Here is a 19,692-nt window from a genome sequence, read left to right on the forward strand (position 1 = left end):
TTTTATTCATGCACTGAGATCATAATGTGATTTGTGCCTTTTATTCCATTTATATGATAAATTATATTCATAAATTTTTATATGTTGAGCCAACCTTGCATTCCTGGTATAATTTTAAGTTGGTCATGGTGAATAATCCTTTTTATTTTTTCTAAATTCAGCTGCAAATATTTTATTGAGGACTTTTATTATAAGAGATACTGGTTGTAGCTTTCTTGTTATGATTTTGTCTGTCTGTCTGTGTGTGTGTGTGTGTGTGTGTGTGTGTGTGTGTGTGTATGTATGTGTGTGTGAGAGGGTACTGTATGGGCCTGTAGTGACATTGAGATTGAGGAATCTGGGGACTTATCAGGGAAAAAGATATGACCACTAGGTGACAGTAGCACATGGGAGATTTATTTGGGTGATGCTTTGTCAGGTTTGCATGCTGGGAAAGTCCCTCATAGTATAAGACCATCCAGAGGTTATAGCACAGGGACTACTACCCAGAAAAGGAGAAGGTGAGGGGAGCTAATAGGGGAAAAACAATTTGGAGAAGGGACTTATGGTATAAGTGATATCTCTAGGTGGTTTGGCAGGGTGTCCCTGGATCAAAGAGCTCTGAAGGCAGCATGGCTAATATTAGGTCTTTTATAGCTGCAAGATTTATTTTGTCTGTGTCTAGCAGATTTGGGGTATAGTTTCATGGGATGTGCAAAACAGACAGGTCCTAAGTGCCTAAAATCTGTTTATTTGAGCTCTGTTTAAGATCATTAGATGTGTAAAGATTCAATATTAGTTTTGGTGGGCTTTGAGCTAATACATTAATATAGGGCTAATATACAGGAGCTATCTTTGGCTCACTTATATAATATGATCTGATAAAGTGAGTTAGGAAGTGTTTTTTTTCCACTTTTGTTTTTAGGAAGAATTTGTGAAGGATTGGTGCTAATTCTTAAAATGGTTAGTGGAATTTACCATTGAAGCTATCTAGTCCTGAACGTTTCTTTGTGTGGAAAGTTTGATTATTAATTTGATCTTTACTTGATATAGGTATATTTCATACATTCTGTTTTTTTCTTGAACCAGTTTTTGTAGTTTTCTAAGAGTTTATTTAATTTCACTAGGTTGTCTTATTTGTTGTCACACAATTGTCCATAATATTCACTTACAATCCTTCTTATTTCCATGAAATTATTCGTGGTATCCTCCCTTTCATTCCTGATTTGAGTAATTTGTGAGTTCTGTCTCTCTCTGTCTCTCTCTGTCTGTCTCTCTCTCTCTTTTGGTCAATCTAGCTAAAGGTTTATTAATTTTGTTGATCTTTTCAAAGAAACAACTTCTGGTTTTATTGATTTTCTTTAATGTTTTTCCATACTCTGTGTCATGTATTTCCACTCTAATGTTTATTACTTTCTCCCTCTGCTCTTTTTGGTTTTTTTTTTTTTTTTTTTCTAGTTTCTTAGTGTGGGAAGTAGATTATGGGTTTAAGATCTTTATTATGTTTTTTTAAAGCCTGTATTGATAGCTATAAATTTCTGAATATTGCTTTTGCTTCATCCCATAAGTTTTGGTATCTTGGTTTCATTCCATTTAATCTCAATGTATATTCTGTTGTCCATTTTGATTTCTTCTTTAAACCATTGGTTATTTGAACGTGTGATTTAATTTTCATATATTTATGAATTTTTCAAGTTTCTTTCTGTTACCAATTTCTAATTTTATTCCATGATGGGTAGAGTATATACTTAGCATGATTTCAGTCCTTTTAAATTTATTGGGATATGTTTGTGGGCCAACATATGGTCTGTTCTAGAGAATGGTCTGTGTGCACTTAAAGAATAGGTATTCTGCTGTGGATGAGCTAAGTGTTCTCTAAATGTCTAAATGTCTCTTAAGTCTACTTGGTTTATAGTGTTATTCAAGTGTTCAATTTCCTTCTTGACCTTTTGTCTGGTTGTTCTATACATATTGAAAATGAGATATTGATACCTGCAATTATTAAAGTTGAGTTGTGTATTCTCTCTAAAATTCTGTCAGTTTTTGCTTCATGTACTTTTGAGGCCCTATTGCTAGGTGCATATATAATTGTTATATCATACTGATAGTTTAACTATGTTATCACTATAAAATGTCCCTTTTTGTTTCTATACTATATTTAGACTAAATACAATTGACAACTACAGCATAAAGAATGGAAATGTAAATTTCTAATACTTTATATGAACTGATACAATTCTAATTATAAATACAATAAAAAATTAAAGTATGTGTACAATAATCTTTAGAGAAACCACCAAAAATACAAAAAGGTAGAACTAAAAGATAATGGATAAATTAAAATGATCTTCTAAAAAAATCAATTAAATCAAAAGAGACATGAAAGAAGAAATAGGGAAACAAAAAATAGGTGGGAAAAAATAGATGAGATGAACAGAAAACAAATAGTAAAAATGGACCCCAAATCTGACTATCTTATTAATTACATTAAATGTAAATGGATCAAAAGATGGATATTTTCGGAATGGATCAAAAGATGGATGTTTTCAACTAAACCAGTGAAGACCTAAATATCATTAGCTTAAAATGGAGACACTTTGTGTAAATTTATTCCAGAGAGGATGTTTATCTACCATAGTGTGAATAACTCACAGTAAGAAGATTATAATTCTACTAGTAAAATACATATATTACTGCAAAATTACCCTATTGCATTTCTGTTACATTACTATATACATATTACTCCATATAGCTCTATATATCATACAGCCGTGCAGAGTATACTTTATGAATGATTTAAGGGTGTTCAAAGGCAACTTTTATTTTAATGTATTTTGTTTCATATGGAAACTGTGTCTTTCCTGAGTTGTCATTGAACTGTACTTAGTTCACCTTTCTTGTATGAACATCTATCCAGTGCTAGAAATCTTACTGCCACACTTGAAACATTTCAATCATATCATAAGCAGGCATTTTCTCTATTATCTTTATCTTAAGGCTCTCCATAGCCCATCCACTGGCCTAAAGAGAATTCTTTTCCCCAAGCAAGAACATAGGTAGACATATACCTATTCTTTCCTATTGATATTTTTTTCCTCCATTTGTAAAGACATTTAACCAAATAAAGACCTTTACTACAATGGACCTACATTTCCCATCTGTTCTATTTGACTCTCTGTATTCTCCCTAATCCATCTAATTTACTTTAACTTTTTTTTTGAGAGAGAGAGAGAGAGAACAAGTGAGGGAGGGGCAGAGAGTGAGAGAAAGAGACTTTCAAGCAGGCTGCATGCCCAGCACAGAACCTGATGGGGGGCTTGACCCCACGACTGTGAGATCATGACCTGAGCTGAAATCAAGAGTTGGATGCTTAACCAACTAAGCCATCTATGTGCCCCTAGTTTTGTCAAAGCAAAAGATTTATTATGTCAGAGCTCTCCCTAAAACCTTATGTGTAGCTTCAAATGCTAGTTGCTGAGTAAAGTTAGGTTCTTTTTCAACTCAGTAACTCATGATTTTTATTCCTATCTCCATTTTTGTTTATTTATTTTTTAATTTTAGAATTGTTTTAGATTTACAGAAGAATTGTGAACCTAGTATAGAGAGTTTTCGTATACACCACACCCATTTTTTCCTATTATCAACATCTTATTTTGTATAATACATTTGTCACAGTTTGTGAATCAATATTGATACATTATTATTAACAAAAGTCCACAATTTATTCAGATTTCTTTCATTTTTACTGAGTATACTTTTTCTGTTCCAGAATCCTGTATTCCATTGTAATTATTAATCATGTCTCCTTAGGCTCCTTTCAGCTGGGACAGTTTCTTACTACTTGTCTTATTTTTCATGATCTTGGCAGTTTTGAGGAAATTGGTCAGATTTTTGGAGAATACCTCTTGATTGGTGTTATCATCATAATTCAACTGGGGTTATAGGTTTTTGAGGCAAATACCATGATAATAAAGTGCCATTCTTTATCACATCATATTAAGTGCACATAATATAAATATGATTTACAGTTGTTAATGTTAATCTTGATACCTGCTAACGATGCTGCTGCTAATATTGCACTCTTTGGAAGGAAGTCATTATGCAGAGCCCACACTGGAGGAGTGGAGAATTCTCCTCCAAGGACTCATGAATGGAATATCTATGCAAATAAATTGGAATTCTTCTGCAGGAAAGATTTGTCTCTTTTTCCTTGTTTATCCAAACATTTATTCATATTATTTATTTATAAACTGGTGGACATATTTATTTTTACTTTTGACTATAATCCAACTCTACTCTATTTTGTTGCTCAAATTGTTCTAGATTTCATCATCTTAAGGGCTCTTTTAGTTAGCGCCTATGTCTCTTTCACATACTTATATATTGCTGGGAGTTTTATTGCATTCTATTTATTTTGTTGTTGTTTATTTGTTTATTTTGTTTTGTTTACACCTCCTTACTTGCTGGCATAACAAGATGCTTGAGGCTTATCTTTTAAATTTCCTGCCTTGGTCCTAGTATCAGTGTTAGTGTTTTCTGGAAGGTGTTCTGATTTGGGGGTTGTTTGTTTGTTTGTTTGTTTCTTTGTTTGTTTTAGGAGAATGACGTTTGAAACCAAGATCCTAAGATCTGGTGCTAGGTTTCTTGTTTACTTTGATTTTTCCCTTTTATTCTATCTAATCAATTTTTTTCTCTCCAAATGTTTTTCTTTCTTTCTTTTTTTCTTTTTTCTAAATTCCACCTATGCCCTTTAGTGCATCATTCCTCTACATGGTCTCTCTCTTCAATCTAGTTCCCATTTGGCAGCCAGAGAGACTTTTATAAAATACAAATCTCATTATGATATTACCCTACTTAAAAACCTTCATAAGCTCAGCAGTGCCCTCAGGAGAAAGTTTAAACTTAACATTGTTGGAAAGAATTTTGGGATCTGGTTGCTGTTTTCCTCTCCAACTTCACCTCTAAAAACTCTCAACCTCAGTTTATACTGAAACAATACTAAAATAATTTTAGTTACTTATAAGCCTTGCACAGTTTTATTCCTGGAACACTGCCCTTACTCATCTCTTTTTGCCAAAATAGACACACACACACACACACACACACACACACACACACACACTTCCTTGTTTAGATTCTTCCTCAACTTTCAGATCTCTCCTTAGATGATTGTCTTCTAGGAAGCTTTTTCTAAAATGCATCCAGGCTGGGCTCCCTAACTGCTTTCTCCCACAGGGAGAACCAATACCTGGGTTTCTTGCTGCAGCTTCATCACAGTTTTTGACAGTCACCTTTTCACGTGTCTCTTCTCTCCAGACAGAAAGTTATGTAATGGTAGGGACTTTGTACATTTGTTTCATCACTGTATTATTAACACAACCAAATGTCTATCACTTGATATACACTAAAGAAGCATTTGTTTAGTGAGTCAATAAGTGACTCATGAGGTATTTCCCCTCGTGCTGCTCTCAAGGATATAGTGGTCGCTGATGTATTTCCAAAGGAGTATGGTTGGTCAAGTGTTAGGTGTATATGAATTTTTGTAGGCAGAGTATCCCTTAGTATGTGAGACATCTTCTCCATAATGGAAAGATGTGAACAGTTAATGCAACCAGTCTATTGTTACTCATAATAAGGCAGAATTTCTGGCTTCCTTTGTTATTCATTTCCAAATACAAACAGAAGGCAGAGTGCAGCTTCTGGGCTGCTTGAGATCAGTTCTAATCTAGTGTGTGGGCATGTGCTTGGTTAAACAGACTGGGAAACCAGCCATGGAAAAATGAACAGGAATTCTAAAGCTGCCAAGAAATTTATACCTGCACCTCATGGCTTAGAATAGAACATGGTCTCAAAGATATTTTCAGATAAGTTCCGAAAATTCTACACTTTCACCCTGACAGGTACACACTCACAAAGACTCTAACAAAAGAACAAACAGATACAGTTTGCCATTGCTCTGCCCACAGAAAACTTTGGTATCTTTTAAATATGTTTCCTTAGGAAACTAGGACAATCATTTTGCTCTCATAAAATATGGCTTGAATGTGAGCTTTCCAGAGCTACTCAAATGGAAAGGATCTCTACTCCTTCTGAACATATGCACAGCAATGCTCTTCCTCTAAATCTGATAGTATATTACAGGTGTTCCTTTCAACCCTCTTCTCTTAACTTAGATCTCCCTTCAATGGCAAAATGGAGAGAATATTAATAGCCCTCCACTAACAGATAGTTTTTCCAGCAGAAAGCCTATACCTGCCAAACTTTGCCAAGCTTTTCTCATGAAGGAGATCATGCTGTGCATCACATTTGGAAGGAAAGTCTTTCACCTTGGTTTTAAGTGGAGTTAACTAGATGTACTTGTCTTAAAGGGACTACTCTGTATGGTCAATTGAGGAAGACAGAACAGGTGAATACACTAAAGTATTTGGTTTCTTTAGTCTCCTAGAAGCCAGGTTGATTGTGTATCTGTACTGTCCCTCTTGGCCATGCTGATTAAGATGACGGTTTAATTTTTTTCTTCTACTCTTTATCTTTGAGAACCTAGGACAATTATTTTGTCAGTACTGTACATTATTTAATGTTCATCCATTAGAAACAGTGGACCATGTGGTGCAGGTATGACTTTTTTTTTAGTCACTAGGGTTGACAGAAAAAATATAGGATGGTCGGTTAAATCTGAATTTCATATAACCAAATATTTTTAATATAAATATGCAAGTATGTAATATCTGGGACATTTTTATACTAAAAAATTATATTTTGTTTATCCAGAATTCAAATTTAACCAAGCATCCTGCTTTTTTACTAGTTTAATGTTATGCCTAATCCTTCAGGCCAAAATATCTTTAAAAGTTTGAATTTCAATCAAAGAATAAAGGACTATTTTAGAAGAGGAAAATGGATTCACTGCAATTCTACAACAACAGTTTTGGCTTCTTGGGATCTCAAAATTTGCAAAGTCATTTTGAAGGAAAAAGTAAAGTTACCAACACTGTTCTTTTAAATAATTCATTTCTGTGCAAATTATTAGGGGGTTTAAAGTATATAAACATTTCTGAGCTTTTACTACATTCCTATTCCTCTAACAAGATTTGAAAAACAACCTAAGCAAAATAAATGTAAATGTTTTTCCACATCAAATTTACTTCTTTTCCATTAAATTGTGACATCAAAGCCTTGGCCATCTCCTCTTTTCTTTTGAAGGGTGTCAATGTCAATTTTGACCGTTACTAACCTTTGCTTTTTTTCAGGTAGATTATTTTATCTGCCATCTAAACACAGAGCTCCAGAGATATTGGAAATATTTAACACATTTACAGAGTGATTCTTATTGGGACTGAGCTAACGTTAGCCATTCTCTTAAATATTTAAAAAGTTTGATTTGAAAAGTTTATGAATTCTTAAGCAAGTCATGTGTATTCTGCTTAGTTTTTGCTGCTGCAATATATGCTGTCTTTTTAAAAAAGTGAATTAAGTTAATAAAAGCTTGTTTTTTTTTTTCCAAATAAGAACTCTGCAGAAGTACCAAGAAAAGCCTCTGATATATCTTTAAAATTACTTGGCAACAAACCAAGCCTAGATATAAAAAGAAAAAATGCTTTTTGTGAGTTGTTTATTAGCAGGCACGGACTGTTCCATCTTTGTGATAAGATCCATACAAACAAGAAGCAGCTCTTAGAATAAAGATGCTTCCTCCATGCAATCAAGTTAGAGTGATTGTTGGAAAACTTCATAACTGTGCCTCTTCAAGTATCACTTAATATGTGCACAAATTGAATTCTGCTGAGCCACCCTTCTAGCCTTCATAGGCTCTATAAAGTTTTCCACCAACATTAAGATGCATATGAGGGAGGGGCACTTGGGTGGCTCAGTTGGTTAAGAGTCCAGCTCTTGATTTCAGCTCAGGTCATGATCTCATGGTTCGTGGGATGGAGCCCTATGTTGGGCTTCACACTGGCAGCACAGAGCCTCTTGGGATTCTCTCTCTTCCTTGCTCTCTGCCCTCCCCCACTCACACACATGTGTGCACACAATCTCTCTCTCTCTCTCTCTCTCTCTCTCTCTCTCTCTCTCTCTCTCAAAATAAATAAATGAACTTTTAAAAAAGATGAGTATAAGGAAAAAACAGAGATCAGAGTAAGGGAATGACTTGTGTTAACTTGTCATTTTTTCTTCTTTGTTTTTAAAACTTCTTCTCACTTGAGTCCTCTCCTTGATCCTTATGTTATGTAAAAATATGTGTGAATATAATAAAATCCTTTGTTAGTTTGAGATAAGCACTCACCCTGAAAGCTGTGAGGGTTAGACCCAGGGATGCAGATACAGGTAATTTCATCAATGCATGTGTGTGTGTGTCTGTCTTCTCTCACTCTTTCCCTCCCCCTCTTTATTTTTGTAGGAAAAGTTTTTTGGGAAAATCCAACTTTACCTTGGTTGAATCTTTCTGTCTTTCTATTCCACCTCTGTAGAGGGTCATTAGAAAAATCCCTGTGACCAAGAGAGGTAGAAACTCTGAAGCTCAAGAATCACTGTCCGAGCTGTATCCCTGAATTGGTTTGGTAACCTTATGTAGGTTTGAGGGCTCAGAGCCAGCCTGGGTGCATTTGCCCCAACTATGTTTGGCCATCTCACAAACTATATCCATTCTCATTCAAAACCCCATAGGAAACTTTACCAGGGTACAAGTTTTATATCCCTAATTTTTCCATGTAGATCTAAGCAGTCAGAGACCAGAAGTAAAGTTAAAGAGATTAGGAAAGGTGAATGCAGGAATCCCCTTTAAAGAATGATGGGTGCCAGTGTTTCTCCATGCTCTTGTCCATGGCATGAATCACTACAACCTTCAGGCTTTGCTCAGCTTAAGAAGCAGGAAGCCCAGGCCCCACCATCATAGTGCTGGATGCTGGATGGCAGTAGGGGTTGCCCTGTTGTCTGCCAACACAGCATGCCAGAGGAGGAGAGGGAACTTACTGCCACTGGCAGTAATTCCATTATTATATAATGACTTAACAGTTATGTATTAGGCTTGTCACAACTATGTAATAGACTGAACCCTTAAAAGGTTTTCCTTTGCATTTAATCTTTATAATGTGCCTTCTATTTATTATCATTTGTATTCCTCCAAATATGAACCTTCTACAGTTACTCAGTGCTTCCCTGTTTAATAGAAATCCAAACAGTGTATATATTCATCGCGGATCCTCTTGTTAATGCAAATTTTCTCCAAAGCACCAGAAGCTTTTTCGGAGGCCTTGACATCCAGGCACAGCCTGAGAAATGCAGAAATTAGAAGTGGGTGAAGTTTGACTTTAATGCTCTGATTTGATTCTCTGATGCTTTCTCTGCCCTCGCAGAACCTCTCCTACAGTACCTCTCTTTCTGCTCCCCATACTTCTAACTCTCCCCACATTGTTCCTGATAACACATGTATTTTCTTGTCGGTAGGCAATAAGTTGTACTGCCAAACAGACTCTCAGTGGATTTCCTCCTATGAGAGGTTCTTTTTTGCCCTTACTTCAGCTGTACAATGAAAGGCTATCTCCTATTCTTCTCTCTCTCTCCTTCTCTCTCTGTCCCTCCGTCACTCACACTGTCTCTCTCAAAGAAATAAATAAACTTAAAAATCTATAAAAAGAAGGGGCACCTGGGTGGCTCAGTCAGTTAAGTGCCCAACTCAGTTTTGGGTCAGGTCATGATCTCATGGTTTCATGAGTTCAAGCCCCACGTCGGGGTCTGTGGCTAACAGTGAGGAACCTGCTTGGGATTCTCTCTCTTTCTCTCTCTCTCTCTGTCTGTCTCTCTACCCCTTCCCTACTCATACTGTCTCTGTCTCTCTCAAATAAATAAATAAACTTTAAAAAAATTTAAGACTATCTCCCATTCAATGAGTATAAAGACAAATCAAAGATTTGTGGGTTTTGTTGTTGTTGCTGTCGTTGATGTGAACATCTTCCCAGCACCCCCTAAACTGTGGCATCCCCAAACTACTCCACACACAGACCTCCCAGGGACTGGTACACAGTGTCATGGTGGGGCTGGAAAGAAAGGACCCCCCCCCCCCCCCCCGCCAAATTGATGGCGATGTGAGTAGCTCAGGCATTCTCACAAGGAGCCATTTGCCCACGATGCTGTCATGGCCTGGACTGTCTTGGTGGCTATTTCTGTATACAGCTTCTACTGCAGCAAGTGACCCACCTAACAATTATTTTAATGTGGCAATTAGGGGATTTATTAAAATTTTATTTTAATAATTCTCTGATTGAGTCTATTAATCTCTCTCTTTTTGGGGAGACAGGGAGTGGTGGGTACATAACCTTCAGGAATTGCATGTTAACACCTTTTTAAAGTTTTTTTTTATCCAGACCTTGGGTGATATGGAGACTTCTATGTAGAAGTCACATGTTTACTCGTACTGTCAGCCTCATTGTCATTAATTCTGATTTGGCGCTCAGCAATTCCCATGATAACTGTTGACTTTTATTGTCTCTCTAAAATTGGTTCCATTCTGAGAATAATCTGAAACTAATTTCATGTTATTTTATTTTGGTGATATTACTGTGGTGCTCTCTCCCAGCCCTTCTCTGATACTTGCAATTTGGCTGAGAAATGTAGTTTCAAGACGGAGAAGGCATTTCACGAGTTCTGTACACCCTCATGGGGATTGCAGAGTTGTTGTCTTTTTTGTTTTTAAGTCTATTTCATTATTTTTTATATTTGAGACTCAGACTGTCTTCCTCTTTTTGGAACCTTTGAAGGAGGTTATTTTTTCAGGAACTACACATTGAAGCTGCAGCTACAGAAGCAATTACTTTTTAAGGATACGTAGCTCTGAGTTTGGCAGCTCTCAGATCACAAAAAGGTACTGTGACTCCCTCTGGAGGGAGGTGTTTGTTAAAAAGATGAAAGGTTTTCATTAAAAAACTTGGCAATTGCAGCTTATGAATTTGGTGAAATTAAAATTGATCTCGGGGCCCCAGTCCCTCATAAAAAGATTCCTCAGTGCCCCAAATGTACCCGTTAGGCTGCTACTTGATTGTCTGAGACACAGACTCTTCCCTGACCATTGATCCATTGTCAGTGGTTCCTCATTGGTACCGTAAGCTCCACGATTTAATTATGAGCTCCTTTGGGCTGTGCCACTTGCAATCACCCTCTGTTCTTCTCTTACAGCCCAAGAAGCTTTAGCAGGCACAGCAAATTATCCTCCTTTTCTAAGGTGCTGTTTATTTTCCTGAAAGAATAATAGAAGGCAGCCAAAGAAATATGAAGGCATTTAAAGCTGACCTTCTGAACACCAAAAAAACCCCTAAATGAACAGCTACTGGAAGGCAATTTTGATGGTGTTTGTCAGAATAAGTTGAGCAGTGGCTTAAAATTAAAAAAATGAAGGATATGTGCGGGACTCAAGGCAACTGTTTGACTTTGTGTCTGAGACGCTGGTTTTTCCCAAACTGAAAGCTTTTGTGCCCTGCTACTTGGTGGGGTTGGTGTTTCAAGTGCAATCAGTTCTGTGAGTGCAAACATATTTCTTGAGAAGAAAAGGCGCACAGAAGGTGTGTGCATGTTTGCACACTTGAATTTCTACTAATGAATTTTATGTTCATTAAATCAAAATGCAATGGCATATTGAGAAGTGTGAATAATCATAGGTTCTTGGCACCTGGGTGACTTCTGCTCGGGTCATGATCTCACAGTTCGTGGGTTTAAGCCCTGCATTGGGTTCTGTGCTGACAGCTTGGAGCCTGGAGCCTGGAGCCTGCTTTGGATTCTGTGTCCCTTTCTCTCTGCCCTCCTCCACTCATTCTCTCTCTCTCTCAAAAATAAATACACATTAAAAAAATAATAATCATAGGCTCTTTTGGAAGTTTCCCCAATTTTTATTGCGGAATTTGTCAATTCTGCATGACATATCTTACAGCAGTCAGCCGAGAAGATTACTCAAATGTCTGTAACCTTTAGAAAAGGGCCTGAACCACTGACATTTTTTCTGGAAGGCAATGATGATGGGGTCCCCAAAATGTTTCAGAATATAGTCTTTCCTCCTCAAACTTTTTGTTAATTAAATTACAGTTTATTTGACTTCATAAGAAGCTCGCCTTTGAAAACATTGCTTTTCAGAACATATGCATAAAGGCTAGGCCATGAGTCACTTGGTCTACAATAGTAAATATTTTCAGGCATCTTTTCATGGCCATGACACCGAAGTTAATGAGGAGGTCACTGAAGATTCAGAGTGATTTTTCAAGGCCACAGCATTAGTAAATGATACAAGGATGCAAACCCAGGACTTTCAACTTGAATTCTGGTGCTTTTTCGGGAATATTGCAGCCACTGTTTCAATGGAAATTCCTTTAAATAAATATTTAGTGAACCTCTACTACCAGGGAATGGGATTTTGGTTGCCTGGTCAGAGGACAGGATATGTTGGGACATAAGTTAGCCTGGGTGCTAGGCTGAAGTATGTGTGGTAGGGTAGAGGTGTTCTTTAAAAAGAAAGAGGTCACAGAGAGCAGAGGAGGCAGCAAGGGTTAGGGGAAGAGAGGGGCACAGAATAAGATGGAAGGAAGTGGTAACAAATTTTACCTAGTCATTCTTACCATTTGTGTTTAGGTCCCCAGAGAAAGTAATGATCAAGCTTTATAGAAAATCACTTCCCAAGCCAAGTTGGTTCCTTGGTGAAGGGGGCCTCTCAGGATTCATACAAATGCAAATGCTTTGTACAGCATTTCCATTTAGGAGAGAAAACCTAGGAACACTATCTGTTTTTCATGTGATGTTGGAGAATTGAGTTGTATGAGTGGCTAAGCAGTTTACACATGGACCGCTGGGAAGTCGCTGCCCTTGCCTTTGAGAAGATCATCCACCATCTAGATGGGGAGACAGAATCGAAACATATGACTGGACTCTAAAAATATCACTAGAAACCCTCTATAAATGTATGCAGATTAATATACTGCAAATGATGCGCAAGGCGCCGAAGGGATGTGGGGAATGGACTCCTCAGAATCTGTAAGAAGTTAGATTGCAAAATAAATCATGCATTAGTATTTTCCCATAACTGTGTGGATGGCTCCATTCCTTAGGAGCTTTTACGCATAAGTTAATCGTGTGAGATTATTGATGTTTGAGTTGTTTTTTGTAAAGTTATCAGAAGGTATTAGGAATGCAAAGAAGGCAATTGAGCTTAAGATCACTGTGCTGAATGATTCCCCTGGAAAGGAAACCTTTACCTGCAAACAGTGCACTTTTCCTGCCCTACTCCTTGCATACAGAATGAGAACTTCTAGAGCTTCTTAATTACATGTAGACTGACTGCTTGATGCATAACATTATTGCTTTGGCTTACTTTTAAATTTCTGGGTGAAATTAAGGATGTGGAAATAATCTTTCTCTAGGATTGGTGTTATTAAGAGTGTTTCTGGGCTGTGAAAGATAATTTCTTAGAGGTGACAGAAAATAGAAGATATTTCTCCCCAGTTCTTTAAAGGGGTAAACCTGGGGTAAATGCAAGTTTATTCACACAGTTCTTAGCTGCATAGAGGAAGGAAGCTCTTTTGTTTGTCTAAACCTATCGGGTCTTTTCCATGTACTTCTAATTATTGTTGGCCAAAAAGAAATTAACTTTATTCAGTCCAATGGCATTTAAAGCATAGTTGTACCTGATATTTGAACAGCCTTTAGATAACACTCCACTTATAGGGTATTTGTTCCAACCCCTCCTTTTACCCCTGTCTACAGCAGAAAATCATTCTAGTCAAATAATTTTATAGATTTTTTTTTCAAAAGCCATGTTATTTTCTCTCTGGCTTATTACCAATTGATAATGTAAAAAGAGTACTAACATAGAAATAAGAAGATAATAAAAGAGAACAATATATCACTATGGTGGGTTGAATAGTCCCCAAAGACATGTCCACCTATAACCTCAGACCTTTGACCTTATTTAGAATAAGGGCCTTTGCAGATGTAGTTTACAGTATAATCTCAAAGTGAGATTAATGGGCACTAAATCCAGTAATGAAAGTCTTGTAAGAGACAGAAGAAAACAACCCAGAAACACATAGAAGAAAGCCATTTGAAGATAAGAGATAAGACAGAGATTGAAATTATGTATTCCACAAAACAAAGAATGCCAGGAGCCACCAGGAGCCACTAGAAGTTGGAAGAGCCAATGAAAGATTTTCTCTTAGAGCCTCACAGGGAATGGGGCTCTGTCGACACTTTGATTTCTGACTTATAGCCCCCAAACTGCAAGAGAAAAATTTCTGTTGTTTTAAGCCATGCAGTTTGTAGTATTTGTTATAGCAACCTTAGGAAATGAATACAGCCAGAAATGACTTCACCACTATAACCTATAACCCATCAAATGTTTGTCTCCATTCTGTAATTGTCATGTGCACACATATTTGACACAGTAGTGTTATCGTATAGGTTCCAGTAAAAAGGGAAGGACAGCTATTACTTATTGAGCATACTCAGTGTGCCAAACAGAGTGGGCACTTGCTATCATGGGGCTTCCCTTTTTTTGTTGGGTATGGTTTTCAACCATTTAGTCTTAAGAATCTTCCCCGGGTTGGGAGAGTTGTGTTATAATGGGGAGCAGATTACAATCTGTTGCAGAAGAAATGCAAAGAAAGATAATTAACATTACCCTTTGACATTCAAAATATGTCCAGTAATCCAGTGGCCATGAAAGCTAGGCTAATGTCTAAAATCCTTTCATTTTTTTCTCTATCATTGCCCACAAGTCCACGCCCAAATCTACCCTACTGAGTATATAAAAGGCCAAGCCTGGGTAACTCAATTCAGAGTTCTACCAGGGTACAATATCCCTTCTGTCCCAATAGTGAGACCTCTGTCAGTGAAGCATGATGTGTGCTGACAAAGAGAGAATATAGTGTAGGGAAAAGAACTAGTCAACCACTGGGCAGAAGTATATTAAGTGAGAGTGGTACTTAATGCAGAAAAGGGTTTTCTCTACTTCATTACCACCCCATGGGCCATCTCCATATAAGCCTGGTGCAGTAACATCAAAGTGACTTAGGTATAGTGTAAGCAAGCTAAGAGGCCCTGAAGCTTTCACTTCTCCAAGCTTCCCTTCCTTCACTAGTGGTATATGCAGATCCCAGAAATATTGGCAAGCCTGAGCTTCCAGAAGGGATTGCCAAAATAGGGGCAGAATGCTCTATAGGAAGAGCTTCCAAACAGCTCACCCAGGCAGGAGTAAGTGGTTGTCATTGTCAGAGTCTCAAGATGTCTCCAGTATCTGGGGTTGCTGAAGTGAGTCCAAGTAAGCCAGGAGTGCTACTATGATCTGTCCATGCTCAGAAAACAGCTAGATCATGAGTTACCCCTGCTACCACTGCAAATGCCATCAGGGAAATAACCAAATGGCTGAAAGACATCACCTTGAAGGTCAGCATTGCTAAAGGACCCTGAGCCCAGGGACCTCCTCTTGACTGTGAGTTTACATGAACCAAAACTCTCTACATACACCCAAATGCTACCTTGAAGGGGTAGTTAGGAAGGCAGGATGACTGAGAAGTAAAAAAATAACAAGAACATTTAAGATCTCATCTTGATATCCCTACCTTAACCACATCTGCAAAGACCCTTATTCCAAACAAGCTCACATTCTGGAATTCTAGGTAGATATATCTTTTGAGGGCTACTTACTATTCAAACCACCATCAATTAGCATGGATAGCATGGATTTCAAAAAATCAACAAAACTCTGTTATTTAGATAATTTCCCTTTTCTTAAACTTTTCCCTGCCTTTCCTCAAGAAATTCTGTGTGCCTGGCCATCTTTTTTTACATCAATTCTTGCATCTAGAAATGAGCTCTGTAAAGCTGGTATTGAAGACATCAAGGATCAAATATTCCACCCCAGGAATTTGCAGCCCTGTCTGTTCAACCACTAAACCCTATCAATAGAATCATGGTAATTCTTGGTTCTACTTAACTAGCTGGACAGGCAGAAGAGATTTCCCCATGGCCATTTAACTTGGAAAGAAGATGTGAATGGAAATCGAGTCCTGTTACTTATAGGCACAAAATGTCTTCAGGGCAGTATTGACTTAAGAGGTTCAGTCTTTGAATTTGAAGAAGGAGCATTCCTGTTGACCTGAGGAATTAATCATCATCATCTCAAGGTTAGGGTGCCAGCTTAGACTTAGGTTCAGGAAACTTCTAAGGGGTATCTCCCCATTCAGAGCCTCAGATTTGTTTCCCCAAATCTTGCAACATGAAACTCTCTTGAAATGTGACTCCAGGGATGCCTGGGTGGCTCAGTCAGTTAAGCATCCATCTCTTGATTTTGGCTCAGGTCATGATCTCACGGTTCATGAGTTTGAACCCTGCATCAGGTTTTGTGCTGACAGTGCAGAACCTGCTTGGGATTCTTTCTCTCCCTCTCTCTCCACTCACTCTCTCTCTCTCTCTCTCTTTCTAAATAAATAAATAAGCTTAAAAAAAAGTGACTCCATTCCTCTTTCTCATTTGTGAAGTAAGAGATTTGGACTACATGGTACCATTATGCTCCTTTTATATTTGGAAGTTTAAATGACTATGATTTGACTGTCACAACCTATCTTCCTTATGCCTCCATTCAAATATGAAACACTGACAGAATAGGCCAGAAAGGGAAATTGAAATTATATTGCATTATAACTAAGCAGAATTAAACAAATCACTCAACCTTTCTGTTCCATAGTGTCTAATCTATAAAATAATGGCATTGGAATTCAAATTCATAATCCCTATGTGCCTTTCTAGCTCTAACTTTCCACTTTTGATACTGTCTAATGTGATAGCCACTGGCCACATGTAGGGAAAGTAATATACATATGAAAGTAATATAGATTTTTCATTAATGTTTTTATATTAATTATATGTTGAAATGATAGTTTTTGGATATATGAGATAAAATAACATTTATTATTAAAATTAATTTCACCTATTTTGCTGTATATTTTTACTGTGGCTTCTAGAATATTTAAATTACATATGTGGAGCACAATATAATTTCTGTTGTATAGTGCTGTTCTAGATCTATGCAAAACAGTTTTGAGATGAAGGTCTATATGTTCAGAGTTACATACAGTGATCATGTGCTGCCTGTGCTTGTAATTTGCATGTGTATGCATATAACTACCTGCACATATACATATACACAAGGCATCTTTTAAAAAACAATGTTACTGTTGGAGTGCCTGGGTGGCTGAGTGGGTTGAGCATCCAAATCTTGATTTCAGCTCAGGTCTTTATCCCAAGGTCATGGCATCAAGCCCTGCGTCGGGGTCGACACTGAGTGCAGACCCTGCTTAACATTCTCTGTCTCTTTCTCTGGCCCTCTCCCCAAATCAAGCTCTCTTTCTCTCTAAAATAAACAAACGAATGAACAATGTTACTGTAAAAGCATGTTTTATCCCCTTTCTTGGCTATCAGGCGATCTAGTACCACTACCAGTTGGTTATAAACACTCAATTTAGAAAAATAAAGGCTTTGACCTAATACAAGTTAGGTATTTATATAGATTACCTTTTTAAACATTACTTACTTTTGGAAAAAAATAATACATGCCACTGACAGGTTATTGTTAAGGTATTAAGGAAATGAGAAAAGAAAAAAATTAAACTGAAAAAATATCAAACTCTTATTTATTTTATTTATTTTGAATTTCATTTTATTTTGAATTTCATTTCATTTTATTTTATTTCATTTTATTTTATAGAGAGCATGAGTGGGGGAGAGGGGCAGAAGGAGAGAGAGAGAATCTTTTTTTTTTTTTGACATTTATTACTGACAGACAGAGAGACACAGGCGTGAGCAGGGGAGGGGCAGAGAGAGGGGGATACACAGACTCTGAAGGAGGCTCCAGGCTCCAAGCTGTCAGTCCAGAGCCCGACATGGGGCTCGAACTCACAAACCACAAGATCATGACCTGAGCCAAAGTTGGACACCCAACCAACTAGCCACCTAGGTGCCCTGGGAGAGAGAGAGAATCTTGAGCAGGTTCCATGTTCAGTGTGGAGCTTAACACAGGGCTTGATCTCACAACACTGGGATCATGACCTGAGCTGAAATCCAGAGTCAGATGCTCAACAGACCGAGCTACCCAGGTGCCCCCAAAATGCTTAAGGGTAATAAAATGACCTCATGAACATATCCACAGATACATTCATACGACATGCATGCATTCACAGTGACTAAGGGGCAGTGATGGTATTGCTGCCCTGCTCTGACTCAGTTCCCCGTAGCATCTGTGATATATATATCACCGACAGCCCTGTTTCCTCTCTATTCTACCATCACCAATTATTCCTCACTCCTAAACCTATGTTCTGCTGATAATTTATACTATCCTACAATTACTTACATTCTCAGAAAAAAAGTTTTCATTATTAAATATCATAAGATTAATTTATCATCTCATTCAGTAGCTTTGTACAGCCCACTATAGGCAAAGCACTGTCATAGGCACTCATGAAAATGCAAAGATAAATTAGACTCACATCTTAACCTGTACTTATTATTTTTTTTAACATTTGTTTATTTTTGAGAGAAAGGGTGTGAGCAGGAGAGGAGCAGAGAAAGAGGTAGACACAGAATCAGAAGCAAGCTCCAGGTTTTGAATTGTCAGCACAGAGCCCAATGTGGGATTTGAATTCATGAGCAGTGAGACTGTGACCTGAGCCAAAGTTGGATGCCCAACTGACTGAGCCACCCAGGCATCCCAACCTGTACTTATTCTTTAGGGAATATGTAAGATTTATAGAATGTCAATCTGTACATATGGTATAGTTTATGACAGGAGTGAGCACAAGATAAATAGTAAGTATCACAATGCCTTTGTTTTAATACTAGGTCTCCTACTGTTTGGTTGTGTGAACTTAGGCAAGTAACTTAAGCTCTTTGAACCTTAGTTTCTTCATCTATAAAATGGAACTGGTACCAGTCATCTCCTACATAGACTATGTATGAGGTTTAGAGAAGATAATTCATTAAAAGGGGTCAGTTCTAAGCCTGGCAGGAAATCTCCATGAATGTGAGCTACTGTTTTTTAATTTTGTATATAACTGTGATATATACACATATGTATATATATCACATACATATGTGTATATATCATATATATATCCCATAATCCCATAGGCAGGATAGGCATTTGAAGTACAAATAAAAATGCTGGGAATTTTAATTTATTTTTATTTTTTAAATGTTTCTTTTTTTATTTTTGAGAGTGGAGCAGTGGCAGAAAGAGAGAGAGGGACAGAGGATTTGAAGCAGTCTCTGTGCTGACAGCAGAGAGCCCCATATGGGGCTCAAACTCACGAACTGTGAATCATGACCTGAGCCAAAATCAAGAGATGGACGCTTAACTGATTGAGCCACCCAGGTGCCCTAGGAATTTTTTAGAATAAGCAGCATATTCTTCCATTTGAAAAATGAAGAAAAGCTTTGTGTACAATGTGGGATTTGATCCAGGCAAGAGAGAATTTACCTAAATGCAGGTGAGGGTTGGATATTCCAAATGGAGGAACCGACACGAGTGACATGAAACTTTCCCTATAGAACAGTCAGTCATCAAGTGGGTGTTGAAAATAAGATTTCTGAGAGAAAGTACAGATAATTACATTGGAAAGGAAGACTGAGAGTAAGACTTTCTCAAGTAGACCTTATAAACATACTTAGACATGATCTTTCATAGAA

General features: G+C 37.4%; 1 protein-coding gene across 3 annotated transcripts in view; it reads left to right on the top strand.

The window, feature by feature from the left end:
* Nucleotides 1–19,692, top strand: part of ZMAT4 (zinc finger matrin-type 4) — a 343,796-nt gene that overhangs the window by 231,098 nt on the left and 93,006 nt on the right. The gene's annotated exons all lie outside the window — the stretch shown is intronic.

The sequence above is a fragment of the Acinonyx jubatus genome, chromosome B1, assembly GCF_027475565.1.
Source record: "Acinonyx jubatus isolate Ajub_Pintada_27869175 chromosome B1, VMU_Ajub_asm_v1.0, whole genome shotgun sequence".
NCBI lineage: Eukaryota > Metazoa > Chordata > Mammalia > Carnivora > Felidae > Acinonyx > Acinonyx jubatus.